The 24425-nt window shown below is 42.4% G+C and overlaps 1 long non-coding RNA gene across 3 annotated transcripts in view; it reads left to right on the forward strand.

The window, feature by feature from the left end:
- The window catches only part of LOC133479998 (uncharacterized), a 107394-nt gene that overhangs the window by 56677 nt on the left and 26292 nt on the right, over nucleotides 1–24425 (forward strand). Inside the window, exon 7 of one of the 3 annotated variants that reach the window (XR_009789138.1) lies at nucleotides 17522–17571. The exons of the other annotated variants lie outside the window; for them this stretch is intronic. This is a non-coding gene — a long non-coding RNA (uncharacterized LOC133479998). The remainder of the gene's footprint in view (nucleotides 1–17521; nucleotides 17572–24425) is intronic. 3 annotated transcript variants of the gene reach the window in all.

Below are 24425 nucleotides of genomic sequence, written 5' to 3' on the forward strand. Positions count from 1 at the left end.
TATTGCATATTTTATCAATACTCCAATAGACTATTTAATCATAAATCCAGCATCAAAATAGTAAAAATATATAATGTGGAAAAAAATGTTGGCTGATACCATAACCCATTTGTTTTCGCTTCGCAGTGTGAATTAATACAGCTACCTTACTTTCCATTAATGTGATGTTGTGCAATAAGATGAGCAGGGAGAAAAGATCAGAGCGACTGAGGGTAAACGAGGGAGGGAGAGGAAGCTAGAAACCAATACAAGAGTCACTCGAGCCTTTTCTCATTATCATTTAGCCATCTTTTATGTCCCACCAGTTAGAGATGACGTTCCCATGACCCCACACAATACACAGGCATATTATTCAATCCTGGCCCCATGAAATTCCTGCAAATAAAACCTTTGTGCTTGGCAACAGCTAATTATTTGACAGATTGGTCCCGTTCAAGCTCAGGTTACAGTGTGAAGTAGTTTTGGGCCCCTCCCACATAAAGCAGTACCCTCCCTCCTCAGCCACAGTGCAGAGTGGGGCCACTTTTGAGAAAATCCCAGAGGGCCTCATTCTTTTCAGGAGATTATGTATTTCAGCCCCCTTCTTTTACCAACCAGCTATCCTTCCAAAATCTTGGACCGTGGAGTGTGTGTACATGTGGGAGGAGGGGTCTTTGTGTCAGCAACAGCGGTTATTTCATGACCTTTCACAAGGAGAAAAATTTAATCTTCCCACAAAATGAAATGAGTACATAGGGGGAAGAGAAATTCCAACACAGGAACATCTAATCTTGCCAAATATCGTGGATATGAAAAAGTCTACACATCCGTGTTAAAAAACAAACAAAAAATGTTATGTTTTTGTGATGTAAAAAAAAATAGACCAAGAGAAATATTTACAAAACGTTTTCCACCATTAATGTGACCTGTATCGTGTCCCACTAAAGTTAAAATATTTTCGAGACGGTACGTAAAAATTAACAGCTGACATAATGTGGTTGCAAAAGTGTACACACCTACTTACCATTGGGGATTTGGCTTTGTTAAGAATTAACCAATTACATTCAAATTCATGTAAAATTGAAGTCAGAACAAACTTGCCACCATTTAACGTGCCTCTGATTAACTCCAAAGTTCAGATGTTCTAGGAGGCCTTTCCCGATATTGTTTTGCTTTCTAGCTGAAGCGTGAAGGCTTTGTGCTAAAACTGACTGGTATTTGCAATTGTTCATAATTCCCTACACTGTAGGTCTGATGTTCTTTTGGTAATGAGCAGTGTTGTGTTTGCGCCAAACATACCTTTTGGATTTACCGCCAAAAAGTTCGACTTCATCACACCATGAAACATTTTCCCACGTGCTTTTGGGAGATTTCAAGTGTGTTCTTTCAAAATTCTTTCAACAATGCTGCCTCTTGGCAGCCTCCCTGATCAGTTTACGCCTCATCTTTTCATTAACTTTGGAGGGTGGCACATTTTCTCCACTTGATGATGACTGTTTTTAATGTGTTTCATGGTATATTGAATGCCTTAGAAAGTCAAAGCAGGGAGGCATACTGTATACTTTTTATGTATATGAAAGGTGGAATGTATTGCTACTACAACCCCAATTCCAATGAAGTTGGGACGTTGTGTTAAACATAAACAAAAACAGAATACAATGATTTGCAAATCATGTTCAACCTATATTTAATTGAGTACACTACAAAGACAAGCTATTTAATGTATAAACTGATAACCTTTATTGTTTTTAGCAAATAATCATTAATGTAGAATTTTATGGCTGCAACACGTTCCAAAAAAGCTGGGACAGGTTCATGTTTACCACTGTGTTACATCACCTTTGCTTTAAACATCATTCAATAAACGTTTGGGAACTGAGGACACTCATTGTTGAAGCTTTGTAGGTGGAATTCTTTCCCATTCTTGCTTGATGTACAGCTTCAGCTGTTCAACAGTCCGGGGTCTCCGTTGTCGTATTTTACGCTTCATAATGCGCCACACATTTTCAATGGGAGACAGGTCTGGACTGCAGGCAGGCCAGTCCAGTAACCGCACTCGTTTACTACGAAGCCACGCTGTTGTAACACGTGCAGAATGTGGTTTGGCATAATAAGCAGGGGCGTCCATGAAAAAAGACGTTGCTTGGATGGCAGCATATGTTTCTCCAAAACCTGTATGTACCTTTCAGCATTAATCACAGATGTGTAAGTTACCCATGCCATTGGCACTAACACAGCCCCATACCATCACAGATGCTGATTTTTGTGTCCTCGAGCAAGACACTGATACCCAGAAATGCTCCCCGGGCTCTTCAGCTGCCCCCTGCTCCAGTGTGTTCCACTAACATGTGTATGTGTTCACTGTGATGGGTAAAATGCAGAGAACAAATTTCGTGTGCATGCATGAATGTTCATGACAACAAAAGGTGATTCTTCTTCTTCTTCTTCTTCTTCTTCTTTTGAACTTTGCGTCCATAACAGTCTGGATGGTTCTTTTCCTCTTTGGCCCGGAGGACACGACGTCCACAATTTCCAAAAACAATTTGAAATGTGGACTCGTCGGACCACAGAACACTTTTCCACTTTGCATCAGTCCGTCTTAGATGAGCTTGGGCCCAGAGAAGCCGGCGGCGTTTCTGGGTGTTGTTGATAAATGGCTTTTGGTTTGCATAGTAGAGTTTCAAGTTGCACTTACGGATGTTTCGCCAAACTGTATTTACTGACATTTGTTTTCTGAAGTGTTCCTGAGCCCATGTGGTGATATCCTTTCCACATTGATGTCGGTTTTTGATGCAGTGCCGCCTGAGGGATCAAAGGTCACGGGCATTCAATGTTGGTTTTCAGCCTTGCCGCTTACATGCAGTAATTTCTCCAGATTCTCAGAACCTTTTGATGATATTATGGACCGTAGATGATAAAATCCCTAAATGTCTTGCAATTGTACATTGAGGAACGTTGAGGAACGTTGTCCTTAAACTGTTTGAGTGTTTTCTCACGCACTTGTTCACAAAGAAGTGAACCTCGCCCCATCTTTGCTTGTGAATGACTGAGCAATTCAGGGAAGTTCCTTTTATACCCAATCATGTCACCCACCTGTTCCCAATTAACCTGTTCACCTGTGGGATGTTCCAAACAGGTGTTTGATGAGCATTCCTCAACTTTCTCAGTCTTTTTTGCGACCTGTCCCAGCTTTTTTGGAATGTGTTGCAGCCATAAAATTAATTAAATTAATTAATTAAGTTAATGATGATTTGCTAAAAACAATAAAGTTTCTCAGTTTGAACATTAACATAGGTTGAACATGATTTGCAAATCATTCTATTCTGTTTTTATTTATGTTTAACACAACGTCCCAACTTCATTGGAACTGGGTTGTACTATTAGGCTAGTATACCAGTCACCATGGTCCTCTGCGGTGTGGTGAATTGTCCCCACAATGTGAAGGATTCAACCTCTTTAGATTCCCAAAAGTTGTTTTATTTCTAACGCTCATGTAGGGTGTTCCCTTTTTGGCTCCAACAAAATGTGCACTGGGATCTTAGTGCTTTGCTGAGATGGCCCACTACTGTGTTCACCTGGCATGAACCCAAGTGAGCAGAGCCTGGAGTATTCATTGCTCTACCTGGGTGAAGGTCATAGAGTCCAGCTCTTGACTGCTTCAGTCCCCAATGAGCAAACATATGGTAATAGAGCACCTTGAACACAGAACCTTTTTTATTCCTGGGAGTCGATCAGAAGGTAGTTCATAATAAAACCTGTGTAATCCAGTTAGTCTCATTTCTTTTCAGATCCGTCTTTCTGTTTTAATAAATACATGTTACAATGTCATCACTCAGTTTTTAAACAACCAAACTCATCTAATCACTTCCATGTTTCCTCAGTGCTAAGCTCATTAGTGTGCTACCTAAAGGCATGAAGAAAAAAAAAAAGACAACTGAGACACACACAAAAAAAATCTTTGAATAATGGATACCTGCTGTTTTAGGACAGTAAAAATAAACAGGTATGTGGCTGTAGTAATTAATATGCTGTAAACATTGGCCCAGATAAAGTGTCTTTCACAAGCGTCCACCTAATACAATTCATGCACATGCATTGCTTTTTACAATGTGTGCAGTGCAATCAGTGTCTATCTATGAGACATTACACATGCGCATTGAGGGTGGGTGGGTGCAAGATTATCCCTCATTGTGGACTTTGTGAATGGTAACACGGAAGTGTCTCGATAGTGGCAGAGACTCTCGTCCAGGTGGTAACTGGAAGGCCGACTTCATTAGCCTTAAAGAGGAAACAAAGGAAGATGCATTGAGAAAAAGTGCCATTGCTCATCTGCAAGGCCACCACTTGACACATTAGGAATCTGTATGCTCAATTAACCACTGGCAGGCTCATTTTTCCTCTGGCTCACTTGCTGGGGATCAGACAGAGAAGGCCAGCACAATCACACCAAATTAAAATGAGATTACTACATGGGGCCGGCATGGTGGATGACTGGTTAGCACATCTGCCTCACAGTTCTGGGGACTGGGGTTCAAATCCCGGCCCCGTCTTTGTGGAGTTTGCATGTTCTCCCCGTGCCTGGGTGGGTTTTCTCCGGGCACTCCGGTTTCCTCCCACTTCCCAAAAACATGCGTGGTAGGTTGATTGAAGACTCTAAATCGCCCGTCGGTGTGAATGTGAGAACGAATGGTTGTTTGTTTCTATGTGCCCTGCGATTGGCTGGCGACCGGTTCAGGGTGTACCCCACCTCCTGCCCGAAGATAGCTGGGATAGGCTCCAGCAGCCCGCAACTCTAGTGAGGATAAGCGGTAAAGAAAATGGATGGATCACTACATTGTATTTTATGTATCTATTTTATGTGTGCGTGTAGGTGTGCGTGTGTGTGTGTGTGTGTCTTTGTATGATACACACCAACCTTCTATTAAGAAGATGAGGCAGACGCACAAGGACCCTGGGTTAGGAGGCCTCTATCCAACACTTCAGCACACTTGATTGGACTAACTTTTTTTATTTGCACCCCCAGCCCCATTTTCCCCATCTCTCCCTCCACCTCCCCCCACCCCATGCCTTTTTCTTTTGAGGTCTACCCAAGAGATGAAAAATGGCATGCAGCTGGCCCAGCACTTCCTTCCTCTTGTCAGGGTCAGCAGTTCATTATGCTGATAGAGACCCACACACACCTCCATTAATAAGGGCTCCCCTGAACTCACACAGGTCGCTTTGCTGCATTTTTGGACAACCGTCACATTTGTCTTCATTTTAACCGGTCTTCAGACTAGCTCTCTGTGCTGGTAGCAAATTCATATCTATATAAATATCTCAGTTTGAATCTTCCTATGTAGCGACTGAATGTTCTTGCTGTGTTTGCTTGGGTTCTCTTTGAATAATCTGGTTACCTCCTGCAGTCCAACAAAAAAAGTGTCGATGGTCGCTTGTCTACGTGTGTTGTCATTGACTGGGGAACCGTTTAGGGTGTACCCTGCCGCTCATCGTCTGGGTGAGGCTCCAAAATCATTCTCTGTATTTTGGGGTAATATTCAGGCTTATCTGTGAATTGGGTTCAAGGAGCATCACTGACTCTCTTCGCCACGAGTGATACAACCTTAAGGTTGGTTGTAAAATAAGTGAAATATTTTGCAACCAATATGAAGCAATGCCCATTGATTAAATGAATCAGCAATGACGTCAGCTTTGGCACCACTAGGCACACATAGAAACACTCCAGTAATTCGCTAATTTCATCAGATTTAAAAAAAAAAAAGACTGGCAAAAGAGTCCATATTGATGTACTCATAAAGTGACACTAATCATACTGCTGAGCTAGACTTGTTGAGCTGCTAATTACTACAATTATGAAGCTACAGAGTTCAAGATCAGAGCCGCCTCAGTGTATACTGTACGTGTGTGTGTGTTTGTCTCTGCAAGAGTGTCTACTTGGGTGTGTTTATGTGGATCGGTCTGTGATGATGAAGAGGAGGATTAGCTGTCTATCCTGAGGAGGGAGGAAAATAGGGGCTAAGAGAAGGGAGTGAGAGGTGGTGCTGTGGGTGCGGTGGTTGGATGGGTAATGGGGTGGGGGGTTGCAGTGTCTCCCTCCTGGAGACGAGCCCTGACCTTCTCATTTCATCCTCATTAGTATCTCATGTCAACAGAGCAGCCACTCCTTAATCATCTGCTATCATCCCAGGCCTACACACACACACAAACACACCAGAAACACAGTAAGAGAATGACACAAACTTACAAAGAAAGGTTGATTTTACTGTAAGATACATCTACCATCACTTTTCATGCAACACTCTAGACACATACAGTACATCATCACATGCTCACGTCTTTGTCTCTTTTTTAAAAATCTGATTCTCTAAACCAAATAACAAACGGTAAACTTGCCATCATAGCAGAGGGTGGGCTCCTCTGTCTTTGTCACCCTCAGTGCCATGGTGGCTCCAAAAGGGTTGAGCTGAGTAGGGACTCTGGGTGCCAGTACAAATGAGCTCCATTCATTTGCCCAGTTCGGCATATGGTGGCCTATTGTCCTCGGCCGCAGAAGCAGAAGTGACGCAATTTGTTGGCATGTCCTGTCATTTTGCAAAATACCCATCCCACTGAGGTCCTGGCCAGCAAATGACAAGCAAGGCCAATGTAATGTAATGTGTGACTTATCAGTGTGTAACTGATCACAAGCACCTGCCGTATGCAATGGAGGAAGCATATGCAGCTACAGTATGTGTGCAAATATTTTTGAAGGAGTGTGCAACAACAGAAAAATCAGAGTAAATCTTTCCGAAGATTATAATGTATCTGTGTCAATCTGTGTTGTTTTGTTTGCTATGTTAACAACTGTTTATCCTTATTTACAGAATAAGATGGATCATCTGGTGTGAATTTAGATAGATTATAGCTTCCCTATTGTTTGACTGGCTGGTAATCGCTTTTATTTTAAAGAATACATCATGACACGACAGTGGAAGAAGAAAATCCTGACCTAATCAGAGTTATATGCATGAGTAGTTTATGAACATATATTCTTTACATTAATGTCAAATGCTAAACATATATATCAAATAGCGATGGAAGCTAATCTGATTTGATCATTTTGAAATAATGAAATAATTTAATAGTAATAGGAGAAGAGTAGTGGTTACGGCACTGGATCTTGCTGTTTCCAGTATTGTGCTCTTCTGGACGGAGATGTCGGATGTTGTTCCTGGTATCTGCTGGAGCCATCCTCCTAGTTTGGGGGTTACTGACCCCGAGTAGTCTCTCCAGCGTGTCCTGGGTCATCCCCCGGGGCCTCCTCCTGGTGGGACATGCTCGGAACACCTCACCAGGGAGGCGTCCAGGAGGCATCCTAACCAGATGCCCAAGTCACGTCATCTGGCTCATTTCAGCCGCTTGTATCCTCGATCTTATTTTTTTCATCACGACACACAGCTCGTGACAATAGATGAGGGAAGGAATGTAGATCGACCGGTAAATCAAGAGCTTTGCTTTTCGTCTCAGTTCCTTCTTCACCACAACAGATGGATACAGAATCCGCATCACTGCAGATCTTCCTGTCAATCTCCCACTCCATTCTTGTCTCAGTCGTGAACAAGACCCCAAGATACTTGAACTCCCCCACTTGGGGTAAGATCTCCTTCCTGACCCAGAGAGGGCACTCCTCCCATTTCCAAATGAGCTCCATGGCATCAAATTTCAAGGTGCTGATTTTCATCCCAGCCGCTTCACACTCAGCTGCGAACCGTTCCAGCGAGAGTTGGACATCAGAATAAGAATCATCTTTATTTGCCAAGTATGTCCAAACAACAAACAAGGAATTTGTCTCGGGTAATTGGAGCTGCTCTAGTATGACAACAGACAGTCAATTGACAGAGAAGACTTTTGAGACATAAAGACATTGACAAAAAAAACAGTCACTGAGCAATAAAGGGTTGCTAGTTATCAGGTAATGCCAGTACTTTTTTTTTTTTTTTTGACAATTGTGCAAAAAGATGCAGAGTTGAAGGAGTCCTGAGGTGAACTAAACATTGCGACTTGATCAAGCTATCAGAACCACATCATCTTCAAAAAGCAGCAACGTGATACTGATGTCACCAAACCGAACCCCCTCAACACCCTGGCTGTGCCTTGAAATTCTGTCCATAAAGGTAATGAAGAGAATATGTGACTTTCACTGAAAAGAAATCCGACTAACTGCCGGCAATGCGGACCAAACTCTGACACCAGTCCTACAGGGACCATATCTGGGGGTCCAGTACCCCATACCCCTGACGATTTTTTCACGTTGACCTTCTGTCACGTCAGTTTCTGTTTGTAGTTGTTTTTTTTTTTTTTCATGTTAGTGTGCTTCTTTTGTTGAATACAATCTGGAAACCTGCTCCTTCTGTTGTGTTGCTTTAGTGTCCAAATATATGCGTTTGACACAGCCTTGGGCGGCACGGTGGACGACTGGTTAGAGCGTCAGCCTCACAGTTCTGAGGACCCGGGTTCAATCCCCGGCCCGCCTGTGTGGAGTTTGCATGTTCTCCCCGTGCCTGCGTGGGTTTTCTCCGGGCACTCCGGTTTCCTCCCACATCCCAAAAACATACATTAATTGGAGACTCTGAATTTCCCGTAGGTGTGACTGTGAGTGCGAATGGTTGTTTGTTTGAATGTGCGCTGCGATTGGCTGGCAACCAGTTCAGGGTGTACCCCGCCTCCTGCCCGATGACAGCTGTGATAGGCTCCAGCACGCCCGCGACCCTAGTGAGGAGAAGCGGCTCAGAAAATGGATGGATGGATGGATGGATGACACAGCCTTAACAGAAATACGCATACGCTGACTTATTTCACTGCACTTCCACTGGAAGAACTATCATGGCCCTTCAATACATCGACAAGTTTACTCATGGTTCTGGGCAACACCCATTTCACCATTAGCCATCTCTGTATCCATTTTCTATACAAGCTCTTATATTCCAAGTCAAGTCAATGCAAGGGCTGGAGCATAACCCATATGACTAGAAAGGCGTATTACTCTGGCCTACTGTAAATTGGCATTGGACGTGAACTGATTTAATACCAGATGCACAAAAGTCCACTAAACCACTACATTACCATTGGCCATCCATGATATTCATCATAAAGGTTTTGATTACTATTGCAGAAAGGACGTTTAACAGAGATCAAGCCATGCCCTCCTTCTTGGAATTACTGGTATTTAAATCCACTGTGGCAAAAAAAAGAAAATCTCAGATCTACAGTATGAGTGAGAGTGAACCGGTCAGCTCACCCATCTTTAGTTCCTGGTTTCACTATACTGGAGCTGGTGTCTGTCAGCAGAGAGGAAGGAGAGATGTCAGAACTTCCTAAAAATATTTTGACATAATGTGTGCAACATAAGTATGCAGCAGGAAGACAGAGGTGTCTAGACATGATTGCATTGAGGCTAGACACAGGAAGATCTGATTACAAAGTCATGTGCAAAATATTTCTTGATGGAAAGGCACTTGGATGGCCTGGGTCAAACATCATTGAACCTATGTCACAAATTCATGAGCGTGGGCCTGAGTAAAAACATTGTTGGTTCATGGTGTGGTGCAGTAGTGAGGCCAGCCCTATTTTGGGTGGGCAAGCCCACCCAGAACTTGCCATAGCCCACCCTATGAATTTGTCCTCAAATACATCCATCCATTTTCTGTACCGCTTATCCTCACTAGGGTTGCGGGCATGCTGGAGCCTATCCCAGGTATCTTTGGACGAGAGGCGGGGTACACACTGAACTGGTCGCCAGCCAATTGCAGTGTACACATAAACAAACAACCATTTGGACTCACATTCACATTTACGGGCAATTTAGAGTCCTCAATCAACCTACCGCGCATGTCCTCAGAACTGTGAGGCGGACATGCTCAGCAGTTGTCGGACGCGCTCAGCAGTTGTCCACCGTGCCGCTTGTCCTAAAATTAATTGAAAAAAACATATATTTTCATTTTTTTAAATGTATTTTTTTTTTAGTTTAATTTTTTGTTTTTTTTAGAAAAACAATATTCTATGGCGATAGCACACACGTTGGCATTGACAAAAAAGTAAACCTCGTGAAAATCGTTTGAGAAATTAGAAAGTTATGACTTAATTTCAATGTCCATCCGTACGTCGTTTAGCCGGGTTGCTACAGCATATCTTCATATCTATGGTCAGGACCACTTCACACATTTCCAGCTGTGTTAACGCTAATCATCCGGTAATGCTTGATTTCCAACCCTTACACAATCTATGAAATGACAGTTGACCACACGACTATGCTTCAGTGCCTCCTCTTGAATTGCTATGTTACGTGTCGGCACTGACTTGGCAGGGCCCCTCCTTGAGCCATCACCTTCTCATGGTGGATGGGTTTGTGTGTCCCAATGATCCTAGGAGCTAAGTTGTTTGGGGCTTCACGTCCTGGTAGGGTCACCCATGGCTAACCGATCCTAGGTGAGGGACCCGACAAAGGTGACTGTTGTTTGTGCTTGTGCACCAAACAGCAGTTCAGCGTACACACCCTTTTTGGAGTCCTTGGAGGGGGTGCTGGAGAGCGCTTCTGCTGGGGACTCCATTGTTCTGCTGGGGGACTTCAATGCTCATGTGGACAATGACAATGAGAACTGGAAGGGTGTGATTGTGAGGAACGCCCCCTCCCCAATCAGAATCTGAGTGGTGTTCTGTTATTGGACTTCTGTGCTCACCACAGATTGTCCATAGCGAACACCATGTTCAAGCATTAGGGTGTCCATTAGTTCGATGATCGACTTTGTGGTCGTGTCATCGGACTTGCAGCCGAATGTCTTGGGCACTCGGGTGAAGAGAGGGGTGGAGCTGTCAACTGATCACAACTTGGTGGTGAGTTTGCTTGGTGGGGGAAGATGCCAGTCCGGCCTGGCAGGCCCAAACGTATTGTGAGGGTCTGCTGGGAACGTCTGGCAGAATCCCCTGTTATAAGGAGTTTCAACTCCCACCTCCGGCAGAAATTCATCCACGTCTCTGGGGAGGCGGGGGACATTGAGTCCTTTTGGACCATGTTCCACGCCTCCATTGCTGAGGAGGCCAATCGGAGCTGTGGCCATAAGGTAGTCGGTGCCTGTCGTCGCGGCAATCTCCGAACCCGTTGGTGGACACCAGCTGTGTGGGATGCCGTCAAGCTGAAGAAGGAGTCCTAGTGGGCCTTTGTGCCTGTGGGACCCCTGAAGCAGCTGATGGGTACCGGCTGGCCAAGCAGAAGGCAGCTTTGGTGGTCGCTGAGGCAAAAATTCGGAGGTGGGAGGAGTTCGGTGAGGCCTTTGAGAACGATTTCCGAACTGCTTCGAGGAATTTCTGGTCCATCATCTGGTGTCTCAACACCATGTATAGTGAGGATGGGGTACTGCTGACCTCGACTTGGGACGTTGTGAGGCGGTGGGCAGAATACTTCGAAGACCTCCTCAATTCCACCGACACGCCTTTCCAAGCAGAGTCTGGGCTACTCCGTGGGAAAGCCCCGGGTGTGGATGAGATCGCCTGGAGTTCCGAAAGGCTCTGGATGTTGTGGGGCTGTCCTGGTTGACACGCCTTTGCAACATTGCGTGGACATTGGGGACAGTGCCTCTGCATTGGCAGACTGGGGTGGTGGTCCCCTTTTTTAAAAAGGGGGACCGGAGGGTGTGTTCCAACTACAGGGGGATCACACTCATTAGCCTCCCTGGTAAGGTCTATTCAGGGGTGCTGGAGAGAAGGGTCCATCGGGAAGTCGAATGTCAGATTTAGGAGGAGCGGTTTGGTTACTTACTCATGCCCCATGTGTAACAAGAACACAAGGGAACAAATTCCTGAAAAGAAATCTGCAGAAGGGAGCAATGTCAGGAAGACCATCTGAAGGTACTACAATGATTGATGACAGGCATCCTCATTTTAGTTGGTGTAAAAGAAACAAGTGGCCTATGGACAGTCATTAGACCTCACTAAGACCGATTTGTGGTCTCTCTCCTTGACCGTTTGAAATGGGTGAAGTGATTGTCAGCTGAAGAACCATAAGTAATAATGTGTTGCAATGTAAACATTTTCATAGGGAATACAAATCTGAACAGGAAGTGTGAAAGTGGATTTGTTGCTGTGGTCACACAATGATGGTAAAAGAATCTTTTACTAAGATAGCTTTACTAAGATAGCTCAGTCACATATGACTGATTTCACTTCTGGACATACTACCCTCCCTTCTTTAATCATGCTACACTGACCAGGGTCCCTCTCCGACCTTATCCTTAACCCCATTTCTACCCTCCAACCCGACTACCTCCACCCACCAACCTGTCAGGGACCCGCTTCCCATGTCCATCACTGGGTGATGGATGAGGTGGAAGGTCGTCACCCCACTCTCCAGAGTTCACTGATCCCATCAGCCATGCAGACACCTCGAAATAATAGTGGGGAGCATGACTAAAATCATACATTTAGAGAGGGATGCCCTTTTTTTCTAGATGTTATGCCTAAAAAATTGCCATACAGTTTTTCAACGATACAATGTAGGAGAGCTGTTCAAATAAAGCATAATTTACAGAATATGTTTCTTTGCACAATACCTTTCCATGTAGATACAAGTGAATCCCAATTTAAAAGTGCAGCAGTGCAAGGTTGACCATGAAATAATATTTCAAATAAAAGGTGACATCAACTTAATTACAGCATAGCTCATTCCTTCCACGTGGTAGAAATCTAGAAATGATTTTGTGGAAGGGGTTCTGACTCAAAATTGGGTTAAAACTAGCTTACAGTCACACATCAAATATCGTGAGGTGCCTCACCTCTGACTGACCTCAAATTACTACATAATGCCCCATGGCAGTGACGAAAAACAGCAGTCTGATTATCTGGGTTCACCCAAGAAAATGATACACTTATGAGCTGTGTTTCAGTTGCAGAGAATGTGATAGAAGGCAAACTGGGATCATGTGTATGTCCTTTTCCCATCAACACAACCATAGGAGGCCACGGAGGAAAGGCTCTGTGCCTGCTCATATTGTTCTGTCAGCTACAAAGAGAGAGTGATATACCATCAATACACATAAAGAATAAACAACAATGTCAAGCCCCACCACTGACAGGGGCATAGATCAATGTTATTTGCCACTTTTACAAAAATACCTAATTCTCCTTTTTTTAATCAAGCATCTCCTTGCACGAGCCCTTCTGCTGATTTATGATGCGCCTGCCTTTATGAGTACCTGTTTCATTTTCTTGTATCCACAGTGACACCTAAAGTGATAGGAGTTTTATGCTTTTGATAACAATGTGAGTTTCGCTTTGACTCTGAATTCATGACCCTGTCAGCAGACAATAAATAACACAAGTGCAGAGCAAACGTTCACAAGCCTCTATGACAAAACATCTACCGAATGGGCTTTACCTTGGGATGGAAACAGGGAGGAAAGAACAATGAATCTCAAAATGAGCAAAAACGACGGGACATATAGCGTAAGAATGTAGGATTTCAGTTAAAGGTCAAGTCAGAAAGAATGTGTTCTGGTCGAGATTCATAATTGGTGTGCTGTCATATGAGCATTTTGATAATGTCACATGAGCATAAATGCCATGCTGTGACAGTTATCTGCAGGTATCAGATCTAAGTACACAAAGGAATCTCACATTCATGTCACAGACACTCAAGTTAAAAATCATTACAGGTCATAGACCCCTGATTTTTGACCAGACATTTGGTACTTTTGTGTATTTTGGGATAAAGTATTTATTTATATGCCAACAACCCTAATCCCAAAGCCAAATGCAGAAGCACCCACAACAGAACCCTTTACTGTAAAAGCTTCCTGTGCCCTTTTAACCAGATTCTAAAACACATTCCCCATATAAAACATCCCTTCACCCTCTGGTCTCCTGAGATCTATTCCAGTTTGTCACTGGCTGTCCAAATTGTGTGAGAAAGTAATACAATGAAACTTCTCATATACATATGAAAAATAATCTTCTGAATGGGAACCAGCGGGCTTTGATAGATTTATATTGACACTTTGCACATTCCATTGACAAACTGGCCGTTTGGTGCATTGCTACCAAAAACTCACTGGTTTCCTAGGTAATGACATTAAATGGCTCTTTGCATGTGATGAAGTCAAACAAAGATGACGCACTGTACGAGACAACTATATCTACAAAAAGGGAGTAAAATGTCAAGCATTTCAAAAGGAAGCCCTTGTAAACTGTGGTAACAGAGTATAGTGAATCTACGCCCATCTCCAAAGGTCTTTGTTCAAGCCCCTCCTAGTTCTCCTGAATGTTGTGGGTCTGAGTGAAAGGAAAATGAGAGACATGGGTTTTGTATATCACCACTTGAACCCTATATGCTATGTGTTTTGCACAGGGGCCCCAGAAAGACTCAAGGAAATGAATAAAAAAGGGGTCAGGACAAATATTCAGGCTCTTGGCATGGACACAATGCATTGTGGGATGGCTGTGCCCAGAATTCCCCTGGAAGAAACACATGGTGTTTGTGAACAAGTACCTTGGTGGAGCCACAGAGGAAGATTTGATCTGTAGCTGGGGGGGAAATTAAGACAGCTTTTCTTGCGGGTGTTGGTTTAGAAAGCAAATTATCCAATTGTGGAGTTTTTTTTTTTGGAGAGTGGGGACAATCGAGGAGGGCTTTGGATGGGTTTGGCTAGCAGACCAGAGGTCACACAGTAGTTAGATTTAGATTACAAAGACTAAAAATGTTCATCAATCCATCCTCCCATCCATTTTCTATACTGGTTATGCTTTGTAGGTTCACAGATGGGCTTGAGACTATCCCATCTGACTTAGGGTGAGAGGCGGGGTGCACCCTAGACTGATGACCAGTCAATCACAGGGTTGACACCAAGACACAAACATTCACAATTATGTCCAAATGGGGTCACTTTTATGGAAGTTTTATTTGCAAATGGATAAAACTATCGTTTCAGCCTGGCAGACTTGGATAATTTTGACAATGCCATCATCTGCATATGGAACCCCAGAATAAAACAAATGCTACAAAATTGTTGCCATGTAAATGTTTTTGTAGCGTCACAATTAAATATACATGGTTTTAGGTTGTGGGATGACCTGGAGAATTTGTCTGGTACAGAGTTCCAACAAAATGAGTGAAGGATGCAAGTCCTGTATGAAAGCTACCTAAGATAGCGCAAAACACATTACTTCAACTGAAATCATACAAATAAGATGAATAATGTGGTGGGAGATTTGCAGTTTCTCACCAAAAGTGTTGACTTTAAAGTAGAATACAGGGAGTCAATTTACCAGGAAAAACATGGTGAAGGCTACATAAAAAGTGTAATATGCCTTTGGAGAAGTTTTCTGTGTGAAGCTCAAATATCACCATTACAGATTACATGATGTTATTCATGACCAAATATTGATATATACAGTACTTATTATAAAAAGGTGACCTAACCAGATGTATCCCCATCCTAATGAACAAGGTCCACAGAAATGCATAATGACCATTTCCATATTCTCCTGTGAGAGAAGGGAGAATATATTTATAACATCACACAAGAGTGTGAGCTTCAAATCCCCAGGGTCATTTTCTGTTCTGCTCTTAATTGAGAGTGTTCTGGGAAAATCATTACAATATTAATGATTTAACACAGAGTAACTACCTGCATGTTCCAGGAGGAAAGGGAGATTTGCTTCAAATCAATACCCATATACGCTCATTATAAAGGAGGTAAAGTTATAGTAATTAGGCAGACACCAATAACTTTTTTAATGATCTTTGTTTTTAATTGCATATTATCAGCTACACTGTGTGTCTGTTTATACCTAACTATAAGATAATGTTAAAGGGAGTAGTAGATTAGAGACACAGGGAAAGTGCCAGGGTTTTACCTCAGCAATTATGAAACCAATGATAGTCTATATTTGGCAAAGGAGGTAAAGATTGTGCCCAACAGTGGCCCATGGTGTTTATCCATCCATCCATCCATCCATCCATTTTCCGAGCCGCTTATCCTCACAAGGGTTGCGGGAGTGCTGGAGCCAATTCCAGCTATCTTCGGGCAGGAGGCAGGGTACACCCTGAAACGGTTGTCAGCCAATCGCAGGGCACATATAAACAAACAACCATTCGCACTCACATTCAACCTACGGGCAATTTAGAGTCTTCAATTAACCTACCATGCATGTTTTTGGGATGTGGGAGGAAACCGGAGTGCCTGGCGAAAACCCACCCAGGCACGGGGAGAACATGCAAACTCCACACAGGCGGGTCCGGGGATTGAACCCCGGTCCTCAGAACTGTGAGGCAGACGCTCTAACCCGTCGCTCACCGTGCCACCCATGGTGTTTAGGTAATATTTTTTTGTAACATCATTTTTTACTTCAGAAAGGGAAGTGAACGTACTGTACAAAATTTGGGGATGTTAGAACCAGTCTTTATAAAGTTGCTATGCAGTTGAAAGGCATCTTTCGAAGAGAAATGTCCATCCATCCATCCATCCATTTTCTGTACTGCCTATCCTCACTCGGGTTGCGGGTGTGCTGGTGCCTATCCCAGCTATCTTCGGGCGAGAAGGGGGGTACACCCTGAACTGGTCGCCAGCCAATCACAGGGCACATATAAACGAACAACCATTCACACTCACATTCACACCTACGGGCAATTTAGAGTCTTCAATTAACCTACCATGCATGTTTTTAGGATGTGGGAGGAAAGCAGAGTACCCAGAGAAAACCGACGCAGGCACGGGGAGAGCATGCAAACTCCACACAGGGGAGGCCGGATTTGAACCCGGGTTGTTAGAACTGTGAGCCAGATGTGCTCTTCCACCAAGAGAAATGTATGAATTAAAAAAAAAGATATCCGAGTGTGTTTTTATTTATTTATTTTATTTATTTAATTTTTTGCAAGTTTTCCTCGAGCCAGACCATGGCAATGGTTTGTGCTAGTGACATCAGAAAGTTGTGTGAAAATCAATGTTTTTAGTGGAATTTGACGAAAAACAACAACAAATAGACACACACCCACGAAGTTACCCCAATAAACACGCACAAAAGTTCCTTGGAAAGGGATAATAAAATAATGAAACATACGTTCATAATAGGCGGCACGGTGGCCGACTGGTTAGAGCGTCAGCCTCACAGACCCGGGTTCAATCCCCGGCCCCGACTGTGTGGAGTTTGCATGTTCTCCCCGTGCCTGCGTGGGTTTTCTCCGGGCACTCCGGTTTCCTCCCACATCCCAAAAACATGCATAAATTGGAGACTCTAAATTGCCCGTAGGTGTGACTGTGAGTGCGAATGGTTGTCTGTTTGTATGTGCCCTGTGATTGGCTGGCAACCAGTTCAGGGTGTACCCCGCCTCCTGCCCGATGACAGCTGGGATAGGCTCCAGCACGCCCGCGACCCTAGTGAGGATAAGCGGCTCAGAAAATGGATGGATGGATGGACGTTCATAATATAAAATCAATGCACCAATCCTGGCGTTCCCTGAAAATGCCAACCATTATGTTGTTCTTTTTATTCTACTAATGCCAGTCTCCCCCCTCAGCTTCGGCTACAAGAGTCACAAATGCAGATGGCCCATTCAACAACTCCCAGGTCAGATGAGTATCTTAAAACATTCATGTAATATTCCACTCATATTTAAAATATTTCAGTTATAAAACTATTGTGAAATGAGCCTGGTATTCATCTTGCCAATTGCTCCCCTCTCACCCCCTCACTGCATCAACAGTGTCAACTGTAAAAGAATGCCATCTGAAGGCAATTATGCATGTTTTGAGAGCCAATTATGATTGCTCTCACAGCAGCAGTTATGCTACCAGCAAGGGAGTCTTCACAAATTTTCAATTTAATTACAATATGCTCTTTATTGGATTCAGCATGGAAAATACTTACCGTCCCCCCACCTCCCTCTCACAACGTCTGCTATCTCAGCATCCACAGAGGGAGCCATTAATGCAGATAAAACAATATTATGGTCCTTCTCAAGAGCCACAGTGGGAATGTGTGGAGCGTCCCAGCAGTACAAGGGAGATGGCATCCCTTCATCCTCTCTGCATGATCACAGCTGGCATCGTTGACTCCAAGCAAAGACAGGTTGATTAGTACATTTTCCAGCTTGTACTATGCCTGCATTGGGAAATGAACTATCCCAATTCCACAGCAGGATATGACCGAGACAAGCTGCAGGAAAGCTCCAACATTTTGATCTGTTGATATTGTATATCTTCTACCAAATCAATGTTTCCCTAGTCTATGGTTTCATATCATATATATATACATATATATATATATATATATATATATATATATATATATATATATATATATATATATGCCGGCACGGTGGACGACTGGTTAGAGCGTCTGCCTTACAGTTCTGAGGACCGGGGTTCTCCGGGCACTCCGGAGGGATGATGGTGTTGAACGCAGAGCTGAAGTCCACAAACAGGATCCTTGTGTAGGTCACCGCGCTGTCGAGGTGTTCTCGGATGAAGTGCAGACCCATGTTGACTGCATCATCCGCAGAGCTGTTTGCTTGGTCACACAGACCAGTTTCCTCCCACATCCCAAAAACATGCATGTTAGGTTAATTGAAGACTCTAAATCGCCCATAGGTGTGAATGTGAGTGCGAATGGTTCTTTGTTTCTATGTGCCCTGCGATTGGCTGGTGACCACTTTAGGGTGTACCCCACCGCTCGCCCAATGATAGCTGGGATAGGCTCCAGCACGCCCGCGACCCTTGTGAGGATAAGCGATTCAGTAATTTTGTTACTTGTTTTTTATTTTTATTACTGTACAGTAATATGGGTGCATATAGGCTAAAAAAAAGTGCTTCAATGTAACAGAAAATCAAACGACCCCCTCACCGCCCCTACCCCGTTCTATTGAGGTTCCACTGTATATAATGTGTGTGTATATATATATATATATATATATATATATATATATATATATATATATATATATATATATATATATATATATGAATATATATATATATATATATATATATATATATACATACACAGTATATATACTGTGAGGCAGTATAATCAGCGCTAATCAGTCGGCCACTGTGCCGCCACACACACGCACACACATACACACACGCACACACACTTACACACTCACACACACACACAGACGTGTATGTGATTCTGTAGCTGTTTATTTGTCGTTTATATTTTATGAGTACTACATTTACCAACAAAAATCTGAGTTGTACTGGTATCTCACATAGTTTTGGGTAACAGATTTAAAAGCCATTGTTCAAATAGCAGAATGCAGGTAAGATCTGAGCCTCGCTCCTACTCCCTCTGGGATGTTTGTATAAAACCCAGTCAGGTCTCAGGGGTAGAGGTTGACAGGAGAAGACATTGCCCCAGTCCCCAGGAGATTGGTGAACACAACACATATATTAATGCATTAAATGTGTTGACTGTGTTCAGCCCTGGGACGTAGGGGGTGGGGGGAGAGAGAGAGAGAGAGAGAGAGAGAGAGAGAGAGAGAGAGAGAGTCAGAGAGAGAGAGAGAGAGAGAGAGAGAGAGAGAGAGAGAGTATGAGAGGTTAGAGTGAGGGGAAAAGCTGTTGTAATGTCTGGTGTTGTCTTGTGTAGCGTGTCTGGCAGCAGTGCTGGCGAAGGGGGTGGGGTTGGAGGAGTGTTGGCCTGTGGTGAGAGATGAGGGATGGCCGACTTGTAAACAAGTGACAAACGTCCTGGATGACAATTCCTAATCCATCATAGTCCTGTCAACGGTGACCGGTGAGGTGACTGACAGGACCCAAGAGAGGGACAGCTGCTGCACGTCAATCTACATCATAATTTCAAATGCTTTTCCACATGAGCAAATAAAAAGCTAAATAGAGGAGGAACTGAACTATGTGTACTCATCTCTGCAGCCACCCTTTCAATTGCATTTGCTTTGTAATGCTTGTTGGAAAAACGTGGACATGTTGTTTGAAAAATGAGGCCCATTTTTTGGCTCTGCAACATATATATATTTTTTCTTCTCTCAAATGTGAAGAAACAAATCCTAATCATTTAGTAAACTGTTCTGAAAAAAAAGAGGGTACTGATACCACACTCTGAAGACCTCCAGTTATCAATGATTTGTTCATTTGCTGGCTTTATTTATCATGCTTTCTCAGATATTTATATATTATACATATATTATTCGTAGAGTGCACAAGGTAACTCAATGTACTTTACATGATTAAATGCATTTTAAAACAACGATAAAAACAAGTAAAAGAAGGCTTAAAAGCATTTTAAAAGTAAATATAATGTAAATATTAATAACAAAATAACAATCCGGGAATTTATGTTTGAGTGTCAGGCAATCAATATATATATCGATTTTTTAATTTTGTTACTAATATTTACATTATACATTTCTTTGTTTTAAAATGCTTTTAAGTTGTCTTTTACTTTCCTGTAATTTGTTTTGTATAAATGAACGTCCACAGCTGACCGACCGCGCGATAGGCCACTTCTGGTAATATTGAAAGCTTTTCAATGGATTGTAAAATAATATAACGAAATATTACAACAAATAGCAACAATGACATGTAAATAACTATACAAAGTGAATTGGCCTTGTCATTGTTCTCCTGTAATATTTGTATATTTTTGGGGGGGTTAAAGCCCTGCAATAATTAATCTTCTTAACTCCTCACAAGTCCCCCTGATGGGTCAAGGACCTCATTCTTTTCTTCAGGACTTTACCTCCTTGCCAAACCGGGATTTCCGATTAGGGGGGCCTCAATAACAACTTTGATGTGGACAGCGTCTTAGAGGCTTGAAGAGAGAGGCAAGAGGGAAGAGGGCCACACAATGGCCTGACCTTCCTACTGCATCTGCACACATCTCTCTCTAAATGGTCACATTGATGCTGCTCCTTGCTGGCAGCCCTGTTGGAGCCAACTCTGGGCAATGGGACTCAAAGCCTGGGCTCCTGCCAACAGACGGGGGGACAAATTGATTGCGATCAAGCCAGCTCTATTTCCATTGAACCCCCTGCGCTTACCAGTTACGTATTTTTCCTTAAAGCAATATATTAGTCATCTGTGAAGCAGGCCTAGGATTCATGTTCATTGATGTTCATCTTTTTTTTTTTCTTTCTCTAATTAGCATTGGTTTTGTTGGACGCACAGCAAACATTTCCATACTGTTTTTGTTCATTATTTTGTTATTTACTGATTATTTGCACTTGCGTTTTAGTCTATTGCAGTCGCATCCTGTGACACAATAAAAGACCATTTTGGCCTTCAATCATGTTGGCACAGTTTACAGACACTCTTGTGAATAAATACAAATGCCAGGAGTATTGCCACTTATAACGAAGGTGAATGATAAATCTCTGCAAAGCATGTTTTCTTTTATTTCAACAACTTAATGAAAGCAACTCAAAATAACAATTATTCCAAGCATAATAGACACAACAGAGATTCTCCAGAGGAAAAGAAAATCATTCAAAACCAAAAATTAAATAAAAACCCTTAAAGAAGGGTCAAATTTTGAGACAAAATATATTCATCCATTTCCTACCATTCTGTACAGGGTTGTATAGCGAACCCATCCCACAAGACTGTGAGGTGAGGCAAACTAGACCCTGGATTGCTGTCAATCACAGGGCACATATACTGTAGTCCAACTTCATCTTTCTTCCGAAAATACTAAAATTGCAAATTGTCTTCACTTATAATAACATTGAGTTATTTAAAAATATATATATTTTGTGACCAATCCCCCTTTCAAAAGCAACTGAATAATAGTTGGACAATTTTTTAGTGGCTTGTGATTTCAAAATTAGTTAATCATCAATTTGTTGTGTAGAATATGAGGCGATCATACATTTATATGGATTCACAGTCATAACGGCCCTTCAAGGGTAACCATAACTAGGATATGGCCCGCAACAAAAATGGGTTTGACACCCCTCTTAGTGTACAAACAACCCTTCATACCTAAAGTCACTGTGCGAGTAGTGATCCCACACTGGCTGCACATAAGTCAGCAGTGTGTACCACTGCACTACCAGTGACCTGAAAATGTGTATGCTAAATGCTGCACCTATGAGGTTCTTGTTTGTGTCTATATCCACAAAATATTTATGGAATTATCATATTTAAACTGTGTCTGATGTGTTCGTCATACAACAGACACACGCATGCACACACCCAAACACACACAAACGCAGACGCAAATACAAATAAAAGAAAATGCACATATATATAGATACACCCCCCTTCTTTAGTACTTTCTCTTTCTTAGTCATCCACGCAAGGTCACGGCAAGACAAGAGTGGTGAGAATTTGAGGACAAAAGGCAAAATGGGTTGTGTCGATTTAAACAAGAGAGTAATATCAAGAAGTGGGAATCAATAACAGCATAAAACTGATTTACTGTGTGTCATAAAACATAAGTAAGTGCTGTGAGATGAAGTAAAGTGGAGTCCCATTTAATCTGTGCAAAAACTGCATGGAGATGGAAAGATATGAAAAAAAGATAGCCAAAGATAAAAGCAGAATTCTAAAAGAATAGAGAGAGGAAATAAAATATAAGCTATTGAGAGGATGATGCAATGAAATATATGAGATATGACTTAATTGTCATATTAAAGACTCTCTGCAGTGCTAGGCTGAGTGGAAGGTTGGCTCTCATTCATCATCTGGCTAACAGCCACTTGAAAGAAATCACAATTATAATCTGCTCAATATTGTCCCAGGGACATTTTTGCGAGCATAATTTTTTCCTCATTGATTCTCTAACCCCCATAAATCAGAAATGTTGCAGTGCATGTAATGTTTTATGGAGAGAGGATTATGGTGTTATGAAGCTAATGTAGCAGAACCCTCTCATTTAAACACACACAGCCTCCCTGCCCATTGTCCAGGGGACAGAGTTATTACACAATTGAATGGCCTATCACAAACACAGCATAGACTGTTTAAAAGCCACATGTAATTGCACAATACTATAACTATGATGACTGAGTGTGCTTTATTTTTCAACAGCATGTTAGCCAGAGGCTGTCAGCATTAGCCCTTGCATCAGATGAAGAATATAATACCGTTCATTACTTTATATTTTATATATTGGCATTTTAGTCGTCAGCCAAGCACCTCTCCATTAAATGATTAAGGCAGTGGCATTATTTACAAGACAGCACGCTACATTTACTCCATTAAATCTATTTGAGTAACCTTTTTGAAAAATTTTACTTCTCAGCGTAGTTCCAATGCAACATACGTTTTACTAATACAGAAGTATTTTTTCCTAAGAATGAACGCTACTCTTACTCCGTTACACAGGGTTCAGTGCACTCGTTACTTTCAACTGCATTACGGCAATGTTGCCTCGCAAAAAGTCAAGGAAAAGGATTTATATTTGCGCAACCAACAACCAGTAGCCACTTGCAATCACTACACCAAAAAAAAATACATTAAAAAAAAGATACACAAGTAAGTAAACACACACACACACACAACTATTATTACATTACGGGCAAACAAACAACAGCTAACATTAATCATAGAACGTGTAATTAGATAAGACGATTTACAATTGCCACTAAGGATACTGGGAAGTCAACATCAACGGGCCAAGTATCAATTATTTATTTGCAACCTCCTTTTTCCTTCCTTCTCTGTTTCCATGATACCACGAGCCCTGTTAAAATGATCATTTGGTTTTAGCTCCAACGAATCAGGATGTCATTTATGTCTGTGGTTGTTGAATGTGCTGTGAGCAACACAATCATGTTGGAACTTGGCAGATTCACATCAACTCTCCTGGTTGAGGAGTCGAATGCCATCTCACAGCAGTGAGCAACTCGGGTGGTGACCAGCATGAGGTGGAGGTCCGTGTTGTGTCTGTGTATAGTTCTTCCCTAAGCCAATGAGGCTCTTGGCCATTTCTAAAAAAAAAATAATACAATTTAAAATTGCCAATATGACTCGTTACTTTCTTGTTACTGAGAACATATCAATCATCCAAACCACTAATCAAGCCAATCGCAACCTTTAAATCATAATAATATTATGACATAAAAATTTTAGTTATTAGAAAGTGAGCATGTTATTTTTTGAATGGGATTTGTCATTGTGTGACAATGAGCGGAGGGACAGCACAGTGGTCCCAACGCTTCTATCATAGCTCAATCTGAGGCGAGAAGTAGTAGACCCGGTGTCCAAGCATCAAATCATCATCACATAAACTGGTCTTGACACCAGCTAAAAAGGGAGATGGATCATGTGGCTTTGTGGTGCCAAATAAGTTTGTCCCTTGATAGACCCCTTAACTCAAAGCTAGGACACCCCCTCCTCCTTCTTCCATCGCCTACACAAACACATGAACAATAGTACACACATAGTACATAGATAGTATACACATAGTATACACACACACACACACACGCACGCACACGCAGACACTTCCCAACA

Source organism: Phyllopteryx taeniolatus, chromosome 6 (assembly GCF_024500385.1).
Source record: "Phyllopteryx taeniolatus isolate TA_2022b chromosome 6, UOR_Ptae_1.2, whole genome shotgun sequence".
NCBI classification, from domain to species: domain Eukaryota; kingdom Metazoa; phylum Chordata; class Actinopteri; order Syngnathiformes; family Syngnathidae; genus Phyllopteryx; species Phyllopteryx taeniolatus.